The sequence below is a fragment of the Grammomys surdaster genome, unplaced genomic scaffold, assembly GCF_004785775.1.
Source record: "Grammomys surdaster isolate TR1022 unplaced genomic scaffold, NIH_TR_1.0 149, whole genome shotgun sequence".
NCBI lineage: Eukaryota > Metazoa > Chordata > Mammalia > Rodentia > Muridae > Grammomys > Grammomys surdaster.
The window spans coordinates 1735359-1742271 of record NW_021604607.1 but is presented as its reverse complement, the minus strand read 5'-3'; positions in this window follow the sequence as shown (position 1 = coordinate 1742271).

Here is a 6913-nt window from a genome sequence, read left to right as displayed (position 1 = left end):
CCTGCCTGCCTGCCTGCCTGCCTGCCTGCCTGCCTGCCTGCCTGCCTGCCTGCCTGACTGCATGCCCACCCGCCTGCCTGCATGTCTGCTTGCTTGCTTGCTCTTGAGACAGTCTCACCATGTGATTCTGCTGGCTTGTAGCTTACTGGGAAAACGGGGGGGGGGGGGGAACACTTGAATTCACAGTGGCCTCCACCTCCACCCTCTTCCTGCCTCGTGTGATGGAATAAAGGTATGTGCACCACACAACACTCCTGGTTCATTCATTTGCCCATCCATCCATTTATCCACATATCCGAGATGGATCAGAAGGATGGCAGTAGCATTCTGAGTACTAGGCAGAGCACCACTGTTCACACTGACTGATGTTAAACTGCCTGCTTCCTGGATGCTGTTTACATAAGCCACAACAGGGGAAGTACTTCTTGTAGCCAAAAGCCACCCTAGTCATCACCCTTGGACCCTCTGGGATCTCTGAGGGAGTGGAGCCCCTGCTTAATGCACAAGGCTCCCCAGGGCAGGCGGGATTTCCTTTCCTCTCCATTAATTTATGTATTTATTCACTTTACATCTTGATCGAAGGACCACTCCTCTCAGTCCCTGCCGCATATGGCCCATTCCCCACTCCCCTTTTCTCTTCACCTCTGAGAAGGAGGAGGTCCCCCCTGGGTACCAACCTATCCTGGCACCTCAAGTCACTGCAGGATTAGGTGCATCCTCTTCCACTGAGGCCAGATAAGGCAGTGTGTGGAACAGGATCCACAGGCAGACAATAGTCAGGAACAGCCCGTGTTCTAGTTATTGGGAGACTCAGACGAAGATCAAGCTCCACATCTGCTATGTATGTGCAGGGGGCCTAGGTCCAGACCTTGTATGCCCTTTGGTTTGTGGTTCAGTCTCTGGGAGCCTCAAAGGGTTCAGGTTAATTGACTTTGTTGGTCTTGTGGAGTGGCCACCTCCTGTAGCCAGGCAGAAGTCCCAGTGGAGGAATAAGAACATCAACCCATCCACAAACCCTTCTATCCAAAATTTGTCCTGCCTACAAGCAATGTAGGACAAAGATAGAACAAAGACTGACAGAACCAATGACTGGCCCAACTAGAGACCTACCCTATGTTCAAGAACCAACCCCTGACACTGTTAATGATACTCTGCTGTGCTTGAAGACGGGAGCCTAGCATAACTGTCCTCTGAGAGGCTCCATTCAGCAGCTGACTGAGACAGATACAGACACCCACAGCCAAATATTAGATGGTGCTCAGGAGTCCCATGGAAAGGTTAGGAGAAGGATTGAGGGACCCAAAGAAGACAGGGACTCCACAGGGTCTTAAACTGTGTCTCCCTTTTCTGCACCCTCACTCTCTCCCTCTGTGCCTTCTTCCATCTGCTAAATAAATTCTTAAATTTGATGACTGCACTGCAGGAAGGCATAGAGACCAGTTCTCCTCCTGGCACAGAATTTCCCTAGGGCTACGTTTGCCTCCAGGGCTCCTGCCAGCCTTCGGAACTCTCTTCAGACTGCATTGTGGGCTAAAAGGTTCCTTCCATCTGTGCTTCCATCTCTGCTCAGTCTGAAGCCACCTTTTCTGACTACCTTTCCATTTTCCCCTAACAAAATCTTGTATATTTGATGTCATCTTGGCACACATTCTTTGAAGGACCCAGAGTGGTACACAGCTGTGGTTCAAATAGTTTTTAAAAGAGTTTGCCGTTATAGGAATACAACTTGAAAGGGCAGTTCAAAGAAATGCTAACGATCATTGGGCTAATTTGATTAGAAGGTCCAAAAAGTCTTGGGTTTTACAGAAGAAGGGGAAAATGTGGACTGAATACATCTCTATTGCTTGAAAGCCTGTAGAGATCAAATGTTTTCTCTAGAAAGTCCTCAAAATTCCGGAATCTCTTGGCTAAATGATGTATGCATAACTCCTGACTCTCAGTATAAATTACCACACTGCTTTCCAGAAGACGTTGATCATTTTACACGCACAAGCAAATGAGATTTGCGATTTTTTTCTCAATGTTTGGTTTCCTTTCCAAGACTTTTTTCCTGGCTAGTTTAGAAGTAAAGTCACTTTGTGGATAGCCCTGGTCTTGTATTTTGATGCTAATTCTACTTTCCTGGGAGGGGCTGCAGATGAGGAGTGAATCAGTGTACAAGAGACTTTGTGAACCATCTGCCCACCTTAACTTATAAAATAAAGGCTAGATTGGGCAGTAGAAGAGGTAGGCAGAGCTAGAAGTTGGGAGGAAGAGGTAATGGGGAGGGAGAGGAAAGAGGAGGAGAGAAGATGGCCCCAGATGTCTGAGTATCTCTAGCAGTCTAAGGTAGTTATAAATATCAAGGTTAGGTAATTGGGCTAACAACTCTAATTGTGTGGGCATCTTGTGAACTGAGTATTTGCTAATATATAAATCCATTGGATAACCTTAAGCATTAAGAGTCTTATTTCTGCTCGGTACTGGAATTGTTGTATCTACCGCATGGGGGTGGCGGATATTCCCTGGGTTTTCAGGACTGGACGCCTTGAAGCTGGTCTGTGGAGGCAGCGACCATGCCAGCATCTCATGGATCTCAAGCCAGTGCTCCTGGCCAGCCGGGACTGCTGTTAGTGCGGGAAGTTAGAGCGGGAACATGGCAGTCAGGTCCGGAGCTAGCCAGATGTGTCCCACCTTTTCTAAGGTTTTCTTTAACATTCAAGTCTTTCACTCAGAGTGGAATGAACCCACCCTTAGGGTTTTGCCTACTGCTTTTTCTGTTTCTTAAGTGGATGTTCTAAGTTCCTGGCCATGTCTCCCTGTCCCTGTGTGTCTCACATTCCCTGAAGCTCTTTGGATGCTGTCTTCAGTCTGTTTCTCTTCTCTACGGGTTCCTCCTACTACTCTAGTGAAGTATTTTATAGAAGGCAACCTCTTCCCATGCCACAGAAATCACCTGAGACCTTTAAAGTGCACTTGTTCTAAATGGATGTAAAATGTCAGGCATAGATTCTCCCACAGGAGGTACCCCCAACTCAAAAACTCAAGGAAGTTCTCCACAGTGGTTGTCAAAAAGACTGATGAAGATCATTTGTGAAATCTGAAGCTCCTTGCTTCTGAGGATCATAGGGTTCTGAAATCCTTTTCTCTTTCAGGAGTTCTTTTGTTTTGACCAGGGCAGTCCATATGCCTCTTGGCTATCTCTCCAGGCACATGACACCTTAGCTTTGCATTGTCACACAGCATCCTGGGTCACGTCTGTCCCTCATGGCCACTCTCAGCACTGCTGCCAAGAAGCTTCCACTGAACTCTTTTTTGCTGAGAACTCAAGCGTTCTGCTTGCAGTCAGTCAGCCTTAAGTCTGCATCACAGGACCATGTACTATTTCAAACTTATTGAAGGGACCCCCTTTTGATTAAAAGAAGCCTTGCAAGCCCCAGGAAATAAGGGACCTCTTTGTCCACATTGCACAAGATGTCCAGAAAATATAACTCAAAGTGTTCAGTTTTAGCAACAGCAGGCAGAGAGATGCTGGGATGAAGCAAGCATCCCCTAAGAGGATGAGACGAAGAGGGTGAGAGAAAGGACTGCCACATCCTGCTGAATAGTGGAGAGAAATGTTTTTTTTTCACTTCCCGAAAATTTTGTTCTGAATACATCTGAGCACAACATAGGTAGGGCTTTCTGGTGTCTTAGTGATGAATGGGATGAAACTTGCAGTAAGGATGGCTCCATTCCCCTGGGATTGACTCCAGTGGCCTCCCATGCCTGGCAGGTCCTCAAAAAGTAGACCATTCATATGAAAATATTATTGCCTCCAATTACTCCAGTTCTGTGGTAATTTTTCATTTTCAGAAAGGAGCCTGGAAAGGACAAAATAAAACATTAATAATGAAGGAATATGTCGACCCTGAGGAATGGAAGGAAGAATATGGACCTCCTGTCAGCACCGAGTCTACACTGATGTGCCGTACAGATGTCAATGCTGCCATCTCCTACACCAAGATATGATTCTTTGCATAAAATCAAGGTGTTAAAAAATCTGACTAAATCCATTTTTTTCCTTTTCCTCAAATCAGTTCTCCCAGAGTGAATACCACAATTCCTTCTGCATATGCTCATTTTTTAAGCATCCAGTACCAAGAAACCCCATGGTAAAGAAAGCTATTTAACTTTTTAAACTAAGATTTCCCAAATGTCTTGAGTTTTGACATCATTCCCCTGAATACTGTCCATTAGCAAGCAGAAAACTGTATTATGGGGTGCATGCTTTGATTCTACATCCATTTTGTAAAAACTCAAATCCTCTTACCCTGCTAACTTTTAACAACATTTCAGAGAGCTTCTTCTTCTCTTGTTGAATTTATCTAATATTTTGGCTTAAAACTGAACTTCTAAAGCAAGGTCACAGTTTTGCTAGAAAGCCTTATCTGCAATCAAAAGAATGTTTGTTGAATTGTTTTCTAAAATGTGGCTTCCCTAAAACAGGATAACATGGTCTTCAGAGCCACATTTTTGTTCTCTCACCCATTCATTCACTCACCCACTCAACTTCTCGGCAGCATAATTAGAAAATCTTCTAAGCCAATGAAGAGAAGTTCACGGGGGATGATGAGTCCTACAGTAGAAATAAGAACTGAGAAATTATTTCCCTGCCATCTGGTAAAAGGAGAGAAAGTAGATCTTAAACAAAGCCCACAGTGAGGCTCATGGGGGAAGAGAGGATCTGGGGTTGCAGATGACAGGAATTCAATTTCAACAAGCTTAAGCAGTCAGTGTAGTAGCTTATTATTACCTGGGAAGTCCAAGGATGAAGGTGGTGTGTGGTGTGACCATGTTCATACAACATGATCATTCCAAGGATGATGATCAATCCATCAGAGTCCACCCACACTCTTTCTTCTCTCTATTGTTCTCTACAGAGTTTAATCATTTCTAATGCACACACGAAGCAAGGCAAATAACATCATCCCATTCACATTCCTGGGGCATGACCAAAAGCAAGGTTTCCTTTCCAGCCTACTCTCCATCAATTTCAGAGAAGGCTTCTCATGTGCCAGACCAGCTTTTATATCCCAATTTTCAACCCATCCAAGGACCCAGGCACCTGTGGCCTACAGCTACAGGCCTCTCTACTGCTCACAGGAGTGGCCCTGCGTGTGGCATAACCAGTCACATCTCTGATGTAATAGAGTGACATGGAGATGAAATTCCTGACGTTCAGTGGTCCTCTTCCTGTTCTGCCTGGTTTGCTTGCTTTGCTCCAAGTGCAAGGTGAACAGTTCAGGGCTGTAGCTGCAGTTCCTACACTTGCTCGTCCCTTTTCTCTTCTGATCTATATTTTCCTTTTCTTCTGAGGGAAAAGTACAGTCACTGCTCTTTGCATAGAAGAAACAGCAGCCCCAGTTAACAGAGTATGTACTCAAGAATCAGAACATTTCACTTGTGCTGGTTTCTGTTTCTTTAAATTATTATTACTTTTTAACTGCCTCTAATCTCAAAGTCTGTCACCAAATACTACCATTCTGATTGAATGAGGTATAAAAAAAATAAATAAACTCCATGATCCTGTGACATTCCAAAAGAAAAACAAAAAACAACAACAAAAAACAAACAAACAAACAAACAAAAAAAAAAAGAAGTAACCCCTCCAATGCAGCATACTAATTTTAAGCATTTAAACACATATCCACATAGGACTGCTGTCTGCATTCATTATGCACACGGGGTTCCTTTGCCAGCATATCAAAGTCCTCAGGCTTCATTCAAAGTCCTTAGTAAGAAGTATTTATTTAGTTGGTTTTGCTTTATTATATTGTATCCCAGGCTGATCTGGAGCTCTCAGAAATCCTCCTGCCTCACCCTCCCATGTTCTGGGTTACAGACAGACATCAGACAAATCCAGCTGTTAATAAGGATTCTTGATCTTCCCATGGCACATTCAGTTCTAGATCCTTAGTTTCAGAGTTTCTCAAATTGTGTCCTGGGAACTCCCATTGTATGTATCACGTTGTGTGGGAGTCAAATGCATATTCTAGACCTCATCTCACTTCTATTGAATTGTAATCTTTTGGGGGCGGGCGGTCTTGGGAATCTTTGGTTTTAAGCTTTGTAAATGGCAGTTCTACAACCTTAAATGTGAGAAGTTCTATTCAGAAACTTTGGGGAGTTTTACTGAGATTTTTCTTTCTTCCACATTATTTTGTCTGTAAAATGTAACTAACCATTGTATGGGCTGTGATGATTCGAGGTTTTTACGACAAATGCTGACACACCTACCCACAGAGGCCAGAAGCCCCTAAGATGTAAAATTAGCTTCTCTGAGGAGGTCATACATTAATGAACAGGAAAGGTAAATTCCACTGCAGCAAATTTTTGTGATTGTAGCAAACAACTCAATCAGTTGACTCTCTTGGGTACATAGCAAGAAATGACTGTAATAAGATCCAACTGCAATTTACCATAGATAGAATTTTTTTTCCTGAAACTTTCTTTCATGTTAACAACCTTGCCTTTTGTAAACAGGATTTGGATCTCAAGACAAAGTATCAGGTCATATATACAACAGCAACACACTGGGAGTCCCTCATAAAGTTCATGTATTTTAGAAAAAGAAGACCTTTATGGTATGTGAATCCCAACCTTTCTCTTACAGAGGAATAAACGAAAGGCCACATCACAATGCTGAACACAGAGCAGAACCTCCCAGTGTCTCCATTTCCCAGTGCTTCTGCTACTGGAGTACATAGTGAGATAGCTCTTCCTAGAGTATCCACTGCTCTCAAAGGTTCAGAGGTGGCTGCAAATATACATGGGGAATGGGGAGTAGATATATGCTCTGGGACACACACACACATGAAGAGTAGGAAAGATAAGATAAGATAAGATAAGATAAGATAAGATAAGATAAGATAAGATAAGATAAGATAAGATA